General features: G+C 38.9%; 1 non-coding gene across 1 annotated transcript; it reads left to right on the top strand.

Annotated features, from left to right (window-relative positions):
- The first annotated feature begins 6,974 nt into the window (after positions 1–6,974).
- LOC112739781 (small nucleolar RNA R71) lies at positions 6,975–7,078 on the top strand. The gene has a single exon (XR_003170721.1). It is a non-coding gene; the product is annotated as a small nucleolar RNA R71 (small nucleolar RNA).
- The last annotated feature ends 12,046 nt before the right edge of the window (positions 7,079–19,124 follow it).

Raw genomic sequence — 19,124 nt, forward strand, 5'->3', positions numbered from 1 at the left:
TAAGTTAATACTTGTGCTCAAAGACTAACTTAAATCACAATATTTTTGGCCCAGAAACCCTTTTCAAGAGTGGCGTTTAAGTTGTAGTTTAAGCTTAAACTGCAACTTAAACGCCAGACACTTCCAGTGAGGCCATTTGTAGAAGCACGTTTAAGCTTCAGTTAAGGTTAAACTGAAGCTTAAACGTGGAAATGGAAGAAGGTAGCCCTGGAGAGTCATGTAGTCGAACACGTTTAAGCTTCAGTTTAAGGTTAAACTGAAGCTTAAACGTGGAGATAGGAAGGGCAGCCCTGGAGGTCGAACACGTTTAACCTCCAGTTTGAGGTCAAACTGGAGGTTAAACGTGGAAAAGGGTGGAGGCATACTGGAGGTCGAACACGTTTAACCTCCAGTTTGGGGTCAAACTGGAGGTTAAACGTGGAAGCTTGGAATGGTGGCCCTGGAGGTGTCGAACACGTTTAACCTCCAGTTTGGGGTCAAACTGGAGGTTAAACGTGGAGATGGAGAGAGCAACCCTGGAGTGAAAAAACTATCGAACACGTTTAAGCTCCAGTTTGAGTCAAACTGGAGCTTAAACGTGGAATGGCCCCTGGTACTCTTCCTGGTTCTGGCGTTTAACCTCCAGTTTGAGGTCAAACTGGAGGTTAAACGTGGAACTCCTCCCTGGGTGGCATACTCATTCTGGCGTTTAACCTCCAGTTTGAGGTCAAACTGGAGGTTAAACGTGGAATGCTCCTTAAGTGAGGCTTTTCATTCTGGCGTTTAACCTCCAGTTTGAGGTCAAACTGGAGGTTAAACTTCAATCCCAGCATTTCTTATCCTTCATGATTTTGGCGTTTAAGCTCCAGTTTAGGCTTAAACTGGAACTTAAACTCCACATGTGATATTCAAGCTTCCTTTATTGATTTTGTTGCTTCCTTGCTTAGCCTCTTCTTCCCTGAAATCATCCAAACAATTGCATCAAAGTCTTGCAAAATTTCATGAGAAATCTTTCATTCATAGCATTTAAGTAATATAACTAAAACTCATGGAATTTGTATCAAAATCATATTGTTTGGATGGTTCATTACTTTGTTCTTCATTTAACCATTTTTGGTTACTTTAAGCTCAAGAAAATGCATAAAACAACTAAAACTAACAGAAAAATGCTAGTGAAACTAGCCTATGATGCCTTGGCATCACAACACCAAACTTAATACTTGCTTGTCCCTAAGCAAGTCCTGAGTTATTTGAGAAGAAAGTATGAACAGAAAGTAATTACATTGGCTATATTAGCAAGCATTTGAAGTTCATCAGAAGGGTTCTATGCAAAAAGTTGCAGCATCACTTTCTCATACTTATCAGGTAGGATTATCACTTTTTCATTGCATCCATCAAAAATTGCTATGGCCTCCTGTTATTCTTATGTCTTTGGCACTTTTCTTTTGTTTTTCTTTTCTTTTTCTTAGAGCTTCTTTTGCTCCTTGTTTGCTTAGTGTCATGTGTTGCACAAGCCTTTGGCCTTTTCTTTTTCTTATCAGTGCACTACACATATCCACTTTAGGCATTTTAGTTCACATTCCTTCTTGAGACATTGGTGCCCAGCACCTCTTTGTGTGACTAAATGTTTTGTATTGAGGTTGCTCTTGATAATGGACTTTTGGTTGATAATCCCGGGTTAGTTAACCCAAGTTACCAAGTGTTGAAACACTCCTCAGAACCTAGTCATCCAAGCATATCCTTAATACATAAACACCACAGGCATTTGTCTCAGAAGTTCAAACCATTGGTGCCTAGCTTATTTTCTCAATTTTTTTGCTTTTTGGTTGCCTTTTTCCGTGGCTTTTTCTTTTCCTTTTTCTTTCTTTTTTTCATGGCCAAAGACATTTATTCATCAAGATCCATAGACAATTTTTACTTCTACATAAAAATGATAATTCTACACTCTAATATTAGTGATCTGACTAAATAATCAAGCATGCATACCACCACTTAATTCTACTTGATTTGTCACTAATTTAGCCAAGTTACTTTTGTTCAAACTTTTCTTTTATTTTTGGAAACAGAACAAGCATGGCACGCACTTGTTTAAGAAGGTGAAGTTATATCCAAACCTCTAGGCATTCACTTTATTCAAAGCACTTAACAAACACACATACTAAAAAAACGACTCATAAAAAAAAAGACTCCACCTAACACTTAAATGACTTATGATGAAAACACGTTCATAAAGACAAGTCACCAATTATCATTTGATTATTAAGGAACGAGACCACCTCTTATTTATTGCTTGGTTCTTCTTAATTCTTGGGATCCTGCTTCTTCTTGCTTCCTGCCTCTTTTTGACCACTTGTGCTTCCTTTGTCTTTTCTTATGAGCTTTTTCCAGAATCCAGCCTTTTTCATCGTTTCTTCCACTCCTTTTTCAAGGATCATTGCCTTGTTTATTTCTCCTTCTTTCCTCCCTTTGAAATACTCATCATAAGCTGGGAATGCTGGGTCCATCTTGTGTAGATGTTCCCCTATGTAGTTAAGCTTGATTTGCGAACTGATGTTGTAGTCAGCTTGGACTGAGTATCTTGCATTCTGTAAAGTAGTGGCTTCCTTGATTGCCAAGACATTGGCATCTTGGTGTTGGCATATGTGGCTGAAGGATTCCTGTAAGTGTAGATTTTGTTCCCTTTGCAGATCAAAGAATCTTGATTCAAAGTTCCTTTGCATATCCATCATTTTTAGATGAAAGTCTTCTTGTCTTTCCTGAGACCTCATGTATTGTTGAGACATTCCTTCCATGATTTCCTGCATTCTGCTCATATCCATGGGGTCTCTGGGAATTCGTTGTCTTCTTTCAGGAGTTGCTTGCTCTTCTTGCTCTTCTTCTCCTTCCTGTCTTGCTTGTTCTGCTTCTTGCTCGGCTTCCACTTGTTGACCTTCTTCATTTCTTCTTCTTGTATGTCTTGGAGGAGTTGGGCCAAGAGTCATTCTGTGTGCAGTTATGGCCAGCCCAGGATATAGCCAATTAGGTCTTTCATCCTCAAGTGGTACTTGGGCATCGATGCATAGTCTAATGATGGTGCTAGGGAAATGAAGCCAGGATTCAGGGTCACTTTTCTCACTAAACTCTTGTATCTGTTCAGCAATGAGTTTATGAACTTTGATCTCTCCTCCAACCATAATGCAATGTAGCAAGATGGCTCTTTTAGGGACTATTTCTGAAGAGTTTGCAGTGGGTAGGATGGATCTCCTAACTATTGCATACCACCCTTTAGCTTCAGGTGTTAGGTCTCCTCTTCTCAAGACTCTTGGAGCCCCTCTTGTTTTTCTCACCCATTCAGCTCTGATGGCACAAAGGTCTTCAGCAATAGTTGTATAGTCAGGTTCTCCTCTCATCCTTTCTTCATAACTTGCTTGGCTGAAATGTATGTTTTTCAGGCCAAGAGTTTTCATGATTGCTTTGGGACTGAAGTCAACTTCCACCCCTCTCACATAGCTTTTGTATGTGGGGTTCTTGGTTTGATCTTCCCTTACTGCATTTGCATAAAACTCCTTCACCAAGTTGATGTTGATTCTAGTGATTGGCTTAGTTAGGAGCTCCCACTTCCTCTTTTTGATCTTTTCCCAAACACCTGGGAACTCATCCTTTTCAAGTTCAAAGGGGACCTCAGCTAGTACCGTTTTAGGTCTCATCCATTCGGCTTGAATCTCATGGAACACTGATCTGTATCTCCATGCATCGAATCCCCTGTTTTCCTCCATTGGCTGCTTGTCTTTTCTTCTTTTGTGGCTAGATGAAGCTGCCATTTTGGTAAGTGACAACTAAAGTTGACAAGGTGAAGCAAGAAGTGTTGTTGGAGGTGTGGTGAGATTGTTTTCGGCAAGAGATGGTTATGCTATGATGAAGGAAAAAGTGTATGAAGGAGGATTGATGGTGTGGGACTCGTTCCCCAAGTGGTTCTTTATAGTGCCCATGAGTGAAAAATGAACGGCTAGGGTGGTTTGTGAAGGGTGGCTTGATGGTAAATATATGAATTGTAGATAAGGACGATTGGCTTTTCATTTTCTTGGAAGTATTCTGGATGCATTAGGTTGTACATGTAGCTTTCTTTTCTTGCAGAACTTCCTTTTCCCATGTGTTAGTTTCAAAGATTTATGAATTTTCTTTTTGACCAAGCACGTACCTCCCTTTGTCTTTTTCCTCCATTTTTGTCTTTTCTTTTGTACCTGCACAAACAAACAAATTTGCTATCATTTTTCGGTCCATGTGAATTATGAATAGTATTTGCACATGTAAATCAATGCTTGTCTTTATGAGCTTATAGCCGTGACTTCTACATGTATGCACACTTATTATTTGGACACCAAACTTAGTTTTTGGTTAAGTCTCCTGATGACATGAAATCCATATTGGTTGTCCTTAATGAGTGTGCATATTTCTAATAAATCATAGTCACCTTGGCTCTTTGATTCTAAACAAAGTGACTACCCTAAGTAATTGAAACTAAAGCATTAAAACATGTGAATGGTATACTTGTCATGAATTTTGCAATCCAGAGGAACTTCTTGCTTTTCATAAACTGTGTTCAAAAAGAACACCAAACTTAATGTTTGGTTGTGCACCTTGAATGAAAGATGGAATTCAATTTGAGTAAGATTTGGGAGTGCCATCAGGCACACCAAACTTAGAGACCAATTGTAATTTACATGCACGGTTTAGTGCACTTAATCAATAGTTGTCCTGAGGATTCAAGTTCATGCATAAGAAACCATGCTTTATTAGATGTAAAGCAAAGCACTAAAGATTAAGGATACTAAAAGAAACATGGGTTGCCTCCCATGAAGCGCTTCTTTAACGTCACTAGCTTGACGGTTGTCCCTTGTTAGGGTGGATTGTAGTGCTTGACGTCCTCTCCTCTCACTATGAAAACGTCCCCTCTTGATTCATTCATGACCTCTAAATGTTCCATAGAAAGAACTTTCTTGATTGTGAACACTTGAGGGAGCTGGGAAGGAATGGTCTTGAGGCCAGGTGGGATTGGCAGATAATGACTTGAGATCACTTTATCTCCCGGAGAAAAACTTTCAGTGGGAATTTTCTTGTTTCTCCATCCTCTTGGCAATCTCCCTATCACTCTTCCCTTTCTCTTGAGGATTTCTTCATTGACCTTTATGTCAGGAGGATCCTTCTGATCTGTTTCCACTGATTCTTGTGGCTCTAACTCTTGCAACTCTTGTTTGCCTTCCAATGACTGTTTTAGAGTCTCAGCTGCTGGATTACTTTCCTCCAAACACGGATGGTTACTATCATCTTTAGGCTTTTCAGATTCTGGTTCAGGCTCAGATGCAGGTTTGAAGACTTTGAAAATGAGCTGTTCATCATGTATTCTCAGAATTAGTTCTCCTTGTTCTACATCTATGAGCGCTCTAGTAGTGGCTAGAAATGGTCTGCCCAGAATGATAGGGTGTAAATAGCTTTCCTCCATGTCCACAATGACAAAGTCTGTGGGGAAATAATAATCTCCTACTTTCACCAGCACATTTTCAACTACCCCTTCAGCTTGCTTCTGAGTTTTGTCAGCCAGTTGTATGATTACATCAGTGGATCTCACCTCGTTCAGTTGTAGCCTCTTCATAAGGATTAGAGGCATCACATTTATGCTAGCTCCTAGATCACAGAATCCTCTGTCAATTTTTGTTTCCCCTATGATGCAAGGGATATGAAAACTTCCTGGGTCCGTTTTCTTAGAGAGTGTGTCCTTCTTGATGAGAGCACTGCATTCTTTGTTCATTGTTACCGTTTGTCCTCCCTTCAAAACTCTTTTCTTGCTTAACAATTCCTTTAAATACTTGATGTGTGTGGGCATTTGATGAAGAATCTCAAGAAAGGGAATATTGACATGCAGAGAATTAAATGTCTCTAGAAACCTTGAATAGGTTTTCCTTTTTTCACCTCCTCCTAACCTCTCAGGAAATGGTGCTTTTGGTTGGTATACTTCCATCATGCCTTTTTGCAGATCCTTGGCTTGCTCAGTTCCACTTTCCTGCTTAACTTCTTCCACATCTTCTTTCAAGATTTCTGGTTTCTGCTGTGAGGACCTGATTCCTTCCTCTTCTGCGACTTCCTTCAATATGGTGATGGCCTTGCACTCTTCCCATCTTACTCTCTTTTGTTCCCCCTTAGGATTCTTTTCTGTGTCACTAGGGAACACTGCAGTTGATTTGGGTGCCTGTTGAGATAGCTCTCCTACTTGAGATTCCAACCTTTTGAGCTTTTCACCATGGTTTCTTAAGGTAGTTCTCACATCATCCCTGAAGCTCTTCAATTCAATTATGTCTTGGCTCATGGTTGCCATCATTCCTTCCATCCGGTTTAATTGATCTTGAAATTGTTGGTTCGGATTAGGTTGGGTATGTTGATTATTTTGGCCATGATATGATGATTGGGGGTAAGTGTTTTGTGTGGCTTGGTATGATCTTTGGTTGGAGTTTTGGTATGTGGAATTGTTTTGTTGGTTGTGGTTGTAAGGTTTGTGGTTTTGTGGTTGGGTTTGTTGGTTTCCCCACCCAAAGTTTTGGTGGTTTCTCCAGCCTGGGTTGTAAGTGTTGGAGTGTGGATCATATGATTGCCTTTGTTGGTTTCCCACATAGTTAACCTCATCCCAATCACCTCCTTCAATGCCTACTTCCTCTTGATCTTGTGTGTGTATTGCAGCCACTTGCTTTGTTTCTAATTGCCTGGTAAGCTCTGCTAGTTGCTTGGCAAACACCTTGTTTTGGGCTAGAATTGTATCAACATGGTTCAGCTCCATGACTCCCTTAGTGTTGTGCCTTTCTGATGCATAGTAGTACTCATTCTCAGCCACTGTCTCGATCACTTCAATGGCTTCTTCCACGGTCTTTTTCTTGTTCAATGAACCTCCTGATGAATGGTCTACAGCCTTCCTTGATTCATAAGAGAGCCCATCATAGAAGATGTGCAATTGCACCCAATCATGGAACATGTTTGGTGGGCATTTCCTTGTCAAGTCCTTGAATCTCTCCCATGCCTCGTAGAGAGTTTCACCATCTTGTTGTCTAAAAGTCTGGACCTCAGATCGAAGCCTATTGACCTTTTGTGGAGGGTAGAAACGTGCCAGAAACTTGCCTTCCACCTCATCCCATGTGGTTAGACTCCCCTTGGGAATGATTCCAGCCACTTAGCTGCCTTGTCCCTGAGTGAAAATGGGAACAAGAGCAGTTTATAGGTGTCTTCCTGGACTCCATTGGACTTCACAGTGTCACAAATTCTCAGGAATTTTGTGAGATGTTGGTTTGGGTCTTCATTAGCACTTCCTCCAAAGGAACAATGATTTTCCACCAATGATATTAGCTGTGGCTTGAGCTCAAAATTGTTGGCCTGAATGGGTGGTTTCTGGATGCTACTACCACAATTCCCAGAGGTTGGGTTTATGTATGAACTAAGAACCCTCCTCTCAGGAATGGCATTGTTTCCATCAGCTCTCTCATGGTTGTGAACTTCTCTATCCATGTTGAGATCTAGAGCTTCCTCAAAATTGTCCTCAGATTCTCCTTCAGATTCCTCTTCTCCCACTACTCTCTTCCCTCTTGCTTCCCTTCTAAGTCTATGAAGGGTCCTTTCCGGTTCGGTATATGGGGAGTTGATGTCTCTCCTCTCCTACCTATCATACAAGAACACAGCTCAAACACAAACAGGTAAAATACTCTTGGTTAATGGAAGAGTATGGTCAGCTCAATTGAGGAATTAATTCAAACAGTTAGTGAGTCAGTGAGTTAGTTGCATGAATTTAAAGGCATAAAGAAGGAAAGCATGTAACCAAGTGCAGAAATTAAAATTCAACAAGTATTTAGAACAGAATTAACAAAGCAAGAGAAAATTGCTCAATCTAGTTAAATTCCAATTTGAGAATTGTCAATCGAAAACCAATCCCCGGCAACGGCGCCATAAACTTGATGCGCATAAACGTGTTATGCTACGATTTAGGAAATTGCACGATCGGCAAAATTCCTTCCGGCAAGTGCACCGGTTATCGTCGTCAAGTAAAAACTCACAATAGAGTGAGGTCGAATCCCACAAGGATTGGTTGAGTGAGCAATTCGGATTAGAAGTGTGTTCTAGTTGAGCGGAATCAAGATTTGAGATGAGAATTGCGGAATGTAAAATTGGCGGGAAAAGTAAATGACAAGAAAATTAAATGGCTGAATCTTAAATTGCATGAATTAAAGAGCAGAATGTAAGTTGCTGAAATTAAAAGGGAATGGGGATGATTGCAAGAATTGAATTGCAGAATGTAAAGAGAAAGTGGAAATCAGAAATGGGGAATTCATTGGGTTTAGGAGATATTGAAATCTCCGAATCAAAACATGTAAATCTCTTCCTCAACCAATGCATTCATTGGATTTTGCTTGGCAATCTTATATGATTGGATCCCAATTCCTTGGCTCACCAATGCTCTCTAAAAACAAACAAATTCCCAATCCCTTGGTTTAAATGTTCATAAGAAGAGATGATGCTTGATCACTGATTATACCACACAATTTCATGAACCACAATTTGGTAGGATTACATGTCACAATATCCATCCAAACCCCAATCCAATCCACTGTGAGAAAGCTTCTCTAGCATGAATCCTCCATTCCTTTCCCAAGGCTCCGAAGGATTCCAAGTATGAGTAGTCTCTTTCCCAAGACAACTACTCAATGGAATTAGATCGAGAAGCTTTCTAACAAAATTCAAGAGAAAAGATTGAAGAAGAAGATAAACTATTATTGATTCATTGAATTACAATAGAGCTCCCTAACCCAATGAAAGGGGGTTTAGTGAATCATAGCTCTGAATTCAATTACAAAGAAAAAGAAACTAGCTAAAAGTGAAAGTAAAAGTTTCTTTCTTTTAACTTAACTTCTATCCTATTTATACACTTTCTATATTGAGCTTCAGTTGTGCTTCTTGGGCTTTGAGGCCTCTCCTTGCTTTCCTTTTGCTTTGGGTTTATGATCCATAATCTTGATGAGGTTGTTGATCCAGATCCTGTAACATTTATTGAGCCAACTTAGTGATAATCAAATAATGACACATGACTCAATAAATTGAGATTTCAAACTCATCAATCCTTCAGGCCCAATCCCATAAACCATGATATTCAATTGGGTTTCATACCAAAGTAAGTTTAAGTTAATACTTGTGCTCAAAGACTAACTTAAATCACAATATTTTTGGCCCAGAAACCCTTTTCAAGAGTGGCGTTTAAGTTGTAGTTTAAGCTTAAACTGCAACTTAAACGCCAGACACTTCCAGTGAGGCCATTTGTAGAAGCACGTTTAAGCTTCAGTTAAGGTTAAACTGAAGCTTAAACGTGGAAATGGAAGAAGGTAGCCCTGGAGAGTCATGTAGTCGAACACGTTTAAGCTTCAGTTTAAGGTTAAACTGAAGCTTAAACGTGGAGATAGGAAGGGCAGCCCTGGAGGTCGAACACGTTTAACCTCCAGTTTGAGGTCAAACTGGAGGTTAAACGTGGAAAAGGGTGGAGGCATACTGGAGGTCGAACACGTTTAACCTCCAGTTTGGGGTCAAACTGGAGGTTAAACGTGGAAGCTTGGAATGGTGGCCCTGGAGGTGTCGAACACGTTTAACCTCCAGTTTGGGGTCAAACTGGAGGTTAAACGTGGAGATGGAGAGAGCAACCCTGGAGTGAAAAAACTATCGAACACGTTTAAGCTCCAGTTTGAGTCAAACTGGAGCTTAAACGTGGAATGGCCCCTGGTACTCTTCCTGGTTCTGGCGTTTAACCTCCAATTTGAGGTCAAACTGGAGGTTAAACGTGGAACTCCTCCCTGGGTGGCATACTCATTCTGGCGTTTAACCTCCAGTTTGAGGTCAAACTGGAGGTTAAACGTGGAATGCTCCTTAAGTGAGGCTTTTCATTCTGGCGTTTAACCTCCAGTTTGAGGTCAAACTGGAGGTTAAACTTCAATCCCAGCATTTCTTATCCTTCATGATTTTGGCGTTTAAGCTCCAGTTTAGGCTTAAACTGGAACTTAAACTCCACATGTGATATTCAAGCTTCCTTTATTGATTTTGTTGCTTCCTTGCTTAGCCTCTTCTTCCCTGAAATCATCCAAACAATTGCATCAAAGTCTTGCAAAATTTCATGAGAAATCTTTCATTCATAGCATTTAAGTAATATAACTAAAACTCATGGAATTTGTATCAAAATCATATTGTTTGGATGGTTCATTACTTTGTTCTTCATTTAACCATTTTTGGTTACTTTAAGCTCAAGAAAATGCATAAAACAACTAAAACTAACAGAAAAATGCTAGTGAAACTAGCCTATGATGCCTTGGCATCAGGTGGCAAGTAAGAAGATTTGGGGTCTCTAGAAATCGTTTGCGAAATACTAGTCAGAAATTCAGTTCGGAATAAATTTTACCGTGTGGTAAAATAATTAATGGCTAAGATTTATTCTTAAAGAAATAAATCATGAATGGATGGCTAATATTAATCTCGGAACATAATTACTAAGGTAGAAATTATTTTTACCACTAGTTTCGAAGTTTTCGATTATAAGAATTTTTCTCGTTGCACGCAAAAACCGTCACTAAAAGTGAATTTTTGGCTCAAAAAATCTCTAGTGAGAAAAATAAATCAATGGTAAGCTAATATTTATTATTTACTAGTCAAACATGACTTAGGTAGATTAATTATCCTCATAAAGTCAATTTTGACTTTATTAACTATCTTTTTTTATTTAATTTTTTATTTTTTTCTTTAATTTTCATTTTTTTTATCATTGGGCTAGCGTCACAATTTTTTGTTGGGCCGTGATTAAAAATGTTGTGAAATAAATTTTAAAATAACTAGAAAAATTTGTTTATCAAGAATTGAATTGTTACAAAAATCCTTAATGTTAAGTTTATAAATATATAGTGTGCGTGAATATTGTAATGTTGTAATGTTCGAAAGTGAGGATTATTTAACCCAACTTGACAAAAAACATACAAAGCTAGTTAACTAAAACGTTGACACACTCATAGAATATCTTATTCTTTCATCAATACATAATAAATTTTAAATCCTAAACTACTCAAAATGAATGGATTAAATGGAATACTAATGGGACAACATCAGTTAACCTAGAGATGTGGGTTGTGGGAGTTTGTTTTATAACAAGCGATTGATTGCAGGCTATATGATGAATATGGGATATACAATGCTTTCCAAATTGATCCATAATCTTAAAATAGATTGGGACATTAAATTCTGAAAATTAATAGTTGTATCTAGTTATAAGGTAATTATAGCTTTATTGAAGCAACAAACGAAAATGGAGGAGCATCCATATAATGTAAGCAGGATCGTTATAACATACCTCTAAAGGATTGAAAACTAAGGTAGCGTTTGTTTGCGAGATAGAGAATGAGAGACCGTGACTGAGAGACAATAACTGAGAGATAGAAACTTAAAAAAGTCTTAGTAATATGTTTAGCGTAGAAGTGTACAGAACTGAATTTTGTTTCAATATTCTATTTGGTTTGAATTAAAATTAGATACTGAAATTGTTAAATTTACAAAAAATACCCTTTAATTTTGTATGCAACCCTAATCCCAAATCCAAATTCAGTTTTTCAGGAATTGCAGCCTCTTCAACCCAACCCCTTCTGTTGAGTTAAGAAATTAACGAACATAATTGATGTTGACAAATATTAGATTATTGGGCTAATTACAAAATTAGCTTTGATTATTTTGGTTGAGTGATTGGTGCACGAAATTGTGATCTCAATGCCGCCAAAAACTTGGTACGCACTATCATAATCTCAATTCTTCTTCACAACTTCGCACAACTAACCAGCAAGTGCACTGGGTCGTCTAAGTAATAAACCTTACGTGAGTAAGGGTCGATCCCACGGAGATTGTCGGCTTGAAGCAAGCTATGGTCATCCTTGTAAATCTCAGTCAAGCGGATTCAAATGGTTATGGAATTTTGATGATTAAAATATAAATAAAATATAAAATAGGATAGAGATACTTATGCAATTCATTGGTAGGAATTTCAAATAAGCATATGGAGATGCTTTGTTCCTTCTAAACCTCTGCTTTCCTACTGCCTTCATCCAATCATTCATACTCTTTTCCATGGCAAGCTGTATGTTGGGCATCACCGTTGTCAATGGCTACTTCCCGTCCTCTCAGTGAAAATGGTCCAAATACGCTATCACCGCATGGCTAATCATCTGTCGGTTCTCGATCATGTTGGAATAGGGTCCATTGACCCTTTTGCGTCTGTCACTACGCCCAACACTCCGAGTTTGAAGCTCGTCACAATTATCCCATCCCAGATCCTACTCGGAATACCACAGACAAGGTTTAGACTTTCTGAATCTCAAGAATGGCCGCCAATAATTCTAGCTTATACCACGAAGACTCTGGTCTGAACCAGGAGGCCAAGAGATACACGCTCAATCTAAGGTAGAACGAAAGTGGTTGTCAGGCACGCGTTCATAGGTGGAGAATAGTGATGAGTGTCACGGATCATCACATTCATCATGTTGAAGTGTAAACGAATATCTTAGAATAAGAATAAGCTTGAATTGGATAGGAAAACAATAGTACTTTGCATTAATTCATGAGGAACAGCAGAGTTCCACACCTTAATCTATGGGGTGTAGAAACTCCACCGTTAAAAAATACATAAGTGAAAGTAGTCTAGGCATGGCCGAATGGCTAGCCCTCTAAATGTATACAATATGATCTAAAAGATTCTCTTTTCTTATAATAGCAAAAAGTCCTATTTATACTAAACTAGTTACTAGGGTTTATAGAGATAAGTAAATGATGCAGAAATCCACTTCCAGTCCCACTTGGTGTGTGCTTGGGCTGAGCATTAGGCTTTCATGTGTAGAGACTCTTTTTGGAGTTAAACGTCAGGTTGTAGCCTGTTTCTGGCGTTTAACTCTGATTTGCAACCTGTTTCTGGCGTTTAACTCCAGAATAGGGCAGGAAGTTGGCGTTTGAACGCCAATTTGCGTCTTCAAAACTCGAGCAAAGTATGGACTATTATATATTGCTGGAAAGCCCTGGATGTCTACTTTCCAACGCAATTGAGAGCGCGTCAATTGGGTTTCTGTAGCTCCATAAAATCTATTTCGAGTGCAGGGAAGTCAGAATCCAACAGCATCTACAGTCCTTCTTCAGCCTCTGAATCAGATTTTTGCTCAAGTCCCTCAATTTCATCCAGAAATTACCTGAAATCATAGAAAAATACACAAACTCATAGTAAAGTCCAGAAATGTGATTTTTATTTAAAAACTAATAAAAATATACTAAAAACTAACTAAATCATACTAAAAACTATGTAAAAACAATGCCAAAAAGCGTATAAATTATCCGTTCATCAGTGATGCAGTCCAAAAATCAATATATAAAGCTGCAGCCCATTATGGAACAAATTGAACCTGCTGGTGGGCTGACAATCAAAAGGAAGCCCAAAAGGAAACAAAGCAAAGAAATCAAACGGGCTAATTGAATCTAAGCCAACCCAAGCCCGATTTGATATCTCTCAAGTCAATCCCTCAAATTTGCTTTCAGTAAAGCAACGTTCACTTTTTCCTCTTCGGTCAAAACTCAGAGAAAGAGAGAGAAAGCTTAGTCCCTAAGCTGTTCACCAAAGAAGCAAGAAAGAGAAGGATTAAGCAAGAGACGCAGAGGTCAAATCACCCAAATCAAACCAAATCAAGCTAAGACAGAAGTTAAAGGTAACTTATTTCCTCTTGCATGCATCGTGTTTTCTTCTCCTCTTCCCCAACTCTCTGCCAGTCCAAATTGGGATACATGGAAAAGATGACTTCTGATCAACACTGCTGTGAATCTATGGTCAAATGTGTATCTTGGGAACCAAGTAGTGTTTCAATGGCTCAGATTTGGTTTACCATTGAAAGACTATTTCTCTATGCTTTCCTGAGACTTTCGGTCAAGCAAGAAAAAGTCAGATTAAAAATTCCGATTTGAGGATTAACTAGAAAAGGTGATGTGGTGAGTTGGTAAAGCACACAGCTCGAGGGTTGACCTAGGAGAGAGCAACTAAGCAACATGCAAGGAGATACAAAAGAAGATTTTTTATCATTCAGAAGCCAAGGAGAGATAACCAGTGTTTTGAGGTTTTATGTTCTGAGAAGAGTTCTCTGAAGAGGTTCATCAACTTGGACAATGCTTCCTAGTCAAAGGAACATTCCACCAGAATGAGGAACTAAATCAGAGGCAAGCAAATCTGGTTCATCACATAGCAAAGAGGTTGTTGAAGAATTAATCTCCTTCATGTTTTACAGATTGTAAATTTCTTTTTAATGTTTATCTTTCTATAATTTCTTGAGGTAAAAGGCAGAATGAAAGAGCTCAAGTAAAAGCCTAAGAGTAAAAAGAGGCAGAGTAATACACTTGAGTGAAAATTCTAGAGTGATTTCAGATTTTTTTAGGTTGATTCTGTGTCTTTTATCTTGTACCAGTGAGGTATCCCTTTCTTAGTTGGGTTAGCACTAAGAGTGAAGAGTTAGGTATTAGCATAACTAAGTCAAGTTAGGTTAGAACTTGAGTGTGAAAGGATTGTGTCAATCTTGTGGAATTGGTGTATGTAATACTTTAACTATAGTGGAAATTCCACCACTGTTGTGGTGGAGACTGGATGTAGATTGCATTGCACAAGGCAACCAAACCAGGATACATGATGGTGTCAGCTTCTCACTTCCCTGCTCTGTTCTATTTTCTGATATTCATGAGACAAAATGAAATTGTCTCATAAATTTTTCGCTGCTGAGTTCAAACAGATTCAGAAAGAAATTTGTTTTAAAAGGTTATTTCATTAAAGTAAAAGAATGCCATAGATTCAACCTCCTTCTCTAAGCTTTCTACAACCTTCAATTAGTATCAGGAGCCTTGGTCTCAAGAATCAAGCTTCACGCTTGGAGCAAAGGTCCAATGGCGAACAACTTGGGCACAACCACGGTTGCCTACACTCTAACTGAAGGCCAGTCAAACAATAGGCCTCCCTTCTTCAACGGGAAGAACTATGCTTACTGAAAAGAGAGGATGAGAATCTTCATTCAATCTATTGACTACAACATATGAAAAATTGTTGTAAGCAGTCGCAAGATTCCAACAAAAATAAGTGTTGATGGAGTGGTGATTCCAAAAGTAGAAGCTAAATGGAATGATGACGACAAGAAGAAACTGGAGCTGAATGCTAAAGCCATCAACCTTCTTCACTGTGCTATCAGCTTTGAAGAGTACCGAAAGGTGTCTAGATGCAAGACAGCCAAAGAAATCTGGGAGAAACTCAAGGTTATACACGAAGGCACTAAACAGATCAAAGAAATGAGGATTGACATGCTGTGAAAAGAGTACGAGATGTTTAATAGGAAGGATGGAGAAAGCATTGATGAAGTGTTTGAGAGACTCTCAATCATAATCAACAACCTTGATGCTATGAAAACAACCTACTCAGAACAAACCCTAGTGAGGAAACTCCTTAGAAGCCTCACAAAGGAATGGGAAACTACTACCAATGTCCTAGCCAAGAGCAATAACCTAAGCCCTATAACCTATGATGAGCTGAGAGGAAAACTCCTTGCCTATGAAGCCACACACACAAATCCAGACTCAACGAAAAAGGGAATAGCCCTTAAGTCAAAAATAGAATCAAAAGAGAGTGAGTCCAGTGATGATATTTCAGATAATGAAATTGTGTTTTTTGTTAGGAGACTTAGAAGGATAATGAAGAGCAAAGGCAAATACAAGGGTTCAAACTCAAAGGATTACAAGAAAGACTTGAGCAAGGTGACTTGTCATCATTGCAAGGAGGCTGGATGATAAACCACTATTTTATGGTTTATCTTATGCTCAATTGAGTGGTTTTTATCAAGTCCTTACCCACTTATTCATATGATTTGCATGATTTTACAATTCCTTCCTAGTGTTATTCTATGGTTGAAAACTTGCTTCCTAGAGTCTTTAATTTGTGTATTTTAATTCTCCTTTATACCATTCGATGACGTGATCCGTGAGTTAAGTGTTTCAGGCTTTATAGGGCAGGAATGGCTTAGAGAATGGAGAGGAAGCTTGCAAAAATAGAAGGAACACAAAAAACTAAGGAGATAACCAACGAGCATCGATGCGCAGGCATGGCTCACACGTGTGCGCGACATGGAGAAATTTGCAGCGACGCTTGCGCATGCCTGACGCGTACGCATAGATTGGAGTTTGCACAAAGACGCGTGCGCATGGATGACGCGTACGCATGAGACGCCAAGAAAACCAGCGACGCGTATGCGTGACTGACGCGTACGCGTGACTTGCGCGATTTGCAGAAATAACAGAAAATACTGGGGGCAATTTTGGGCCAAGTTTTGACCTAGTTTTCGGCCCAGAAACACAGACTAGAGCCAGGGAACATGCAGAGACTCAACAGAGATTCTCATTAGCATAGTTTTAGTTTTTAGATCTGAATCTAGAGAAAAATTACTCTTCCTCTAGGTTTTCTTTTACATTCACATATTCTTAGTTTTATGCTTTTGCTTTGGATATTGAAGAGTCATCACCTCCGTTGAAGTTACTACTCTAGTTTGTTTCCTTATTCCCTTACTATTCCATATTCTTAATTTTTGTTTAGAGTTACAATTGGATTATTTTTAGAAATTATTAATGCAAAGGATTACTTTTACTTTTAATTAATTTGTAGTTATTGTCTATCATGTCTTCCTTTTATTCTCTTTTCAATTCTGTGCAAGTAATACCCATGTCAATGGAGTAGATTCCCTACTTGACATGGGGGTTAATTAAAAGGAGACACTTGAGTTGGAATGCTCAAGTGAATAGTTAAATTGGAAGTTGTTGGCTAACTATTTACTAACACTAGACCTTTCCAAGGGAGAGGACTAGGATTTGCGAATAAGAGTTAGCTTAATCACTTGACTTTCCTTTATTTAGTAAGGGTTAACTAAGTGAAAATAACAACCTCTTTATACTACACTTGAGAGAATTCTAACAAGGATAGAACTTCCAATTAATCATTCCCCCAGTCAAGGCTTTTCATTCTGAATATATAATTCTCCTTTAATTTATAATTATTTATTTTCTGTCATTCAACTCTCAAATTTCTCGGAAAACTCCTGATTAATAAGATAGCACCCTTTTGTCAACTCGTTGGGAGCTGACCTGGGACTCATATTTCCAGTATTTTTATTCTAATTTTTGTGACAACCTTTCTAAATTGATGAGCGAATTTTTACTGGTTAAGAACTATACTTGCAACGTAATTCTATATTGATTTCTTAATTGGCTGATATCCGCCCCCCACCCCCCAATCAATTTTTGGCGCCGTTACCGGGGAGTAACAATTGTGTGCTAAATTATTAGTTAGTGTACATATTTTTTATTTTTGCATATTTTATTTTATTTTATTACCATGAGTTGTATGTTTCTTTTATTGAATGATGCATTCACTGCCTGATCCGAGCTTAGCCGCATTTGATCCTGAAATTGAAAGAACTCTTTCATGTATTAGGCGAGCTCGGCGTAGGTTAGTCTCTGAGGGTGGTGAAGTGGTTGTTATCGATTCACCAGTCTCATCTGAAGACGAATCTGAACTGCCATTTGAGGAAGAAACAAGCTCCTCTACTACTAATTCAATTGATTTACGTGCAGGTAACATGGCGGTACCCAGGAGGATCACTCTCCAAGAGGCAGGAGCCCCAGACTTTACTCTGCAACCGTATCAAGTGCGTCATCCAAATCTGGCTGCAGATTTTGAACTGAAGACTGCATTAATCAACTTGATGCCCAAGTTTTATGGCTTACCTACTCAGGAGCCTATCAAGCACCTAAGGGATTTTCAGACAGCCTGTTCTACTGTTAGGCGTCATGGTGCAGATGAAACTTCTATTTTGCTAACCGCCTTCCCGTTTTCTCTTGAGGGAAAGGCGAGGGAGTGGTACTACACTCAACCTGAAGCGACCGTTACTAACTGGGATACGCTCAGGAGAGAATTCCTGGAAAAATACTTTCCAGCTGAAGTTACAGACAGATTAAGGAAAGAGATTTCTTGCATTATTCAAGGAGAATCAGAGACTCTTTATGAGTACTGGGAGCGCTTCAAGAATCTTCTAGACGCATGCCCCATCACATGATTGACAAGTTAGTGTTGATCAGCTACTTCACTCAAGGCATGAAGCCTCGGGATAAGACTACATTAGATGGTGCTAGTAATGGTTCTCTGAAAAAGTACAAGACCGCAGATGAAGCGTGGCAACTGATCAACGACCTAGCTGAGTCCACTCGAAATCATAGGCACAGAAACAGCCACTCAAAGGCTGTTGCAGAGGTTTCCTCTAGCATTGAGACTACTGCTCTTACACAGAGCATATGTTAGATGACCAACCTACTGAAGCAAATACAGCTAAATCAACAACAACCTCAGCCTCCCCCACCACAACAAAGTCAACAGTTAGTCCCTCAGAGAGTATGCGGGATATGTGCTGATTATATTCATTACACTGATGAGTGTCCACAGCTCCAACAAGAGGACAACACCGTAGCAGCTACTCATAATTTCTATGACTGCCCGAATCAAGGGTACAATCAACAAGGCGGCAATTACAATCAAGGTGGAAACTACAACCAAAGTTGGCAAGGTGATGCCAAGGCATCATAGGCTAGTTTCACTAGCATTTTTCTGTTAGTTTTAGTTGTTTTATGCATTTTCTTGAGCTTAAAGTAACCAAAAATGGTTAAATGAAGAACAAAGTAATGAACCATCCAAACAATATGATTTTGATGCAAATTCCATGAGTTTTAGTTATATTACTTAAATGCTATGAATGAAAGAGTTCTCATGAAATTTTGCAAGACTTTGATGCAATTGTTTGGATGATTTCAGGGAAGAAGAGGCTAAGCAAGGAAGCAACAAAATCAATAAAGGAAGCTTGAATATCACATGTGGAGTTTAAGTTCCAGTTTAAGCCTAAACTGGAGCTTAAACGCCAAAATCATGAAGGATAAGAAATGCTGGGATTGAAGTTTAACCTCCAGTTTGACCTCAAACTGGAGGTTAAACGCCAGAATGATAATGCCACTCAGGAAGG

Source organism: Arachis hypogaea, chromosome 13, assembly GCF_003086295.3.
Source record: "Arachis hypogaea cultivar Tifrunner chromosome 13, arahy.Tifrunner.gnm2.J5K5, whole genome shotgun sequence".
Lineage (NCBI taxonomy): Eukaryota > Viridiplantae > Streptophyta > Magnoliopsida > Fabales > Fabaceae > Arachis > Arachis hypogaea.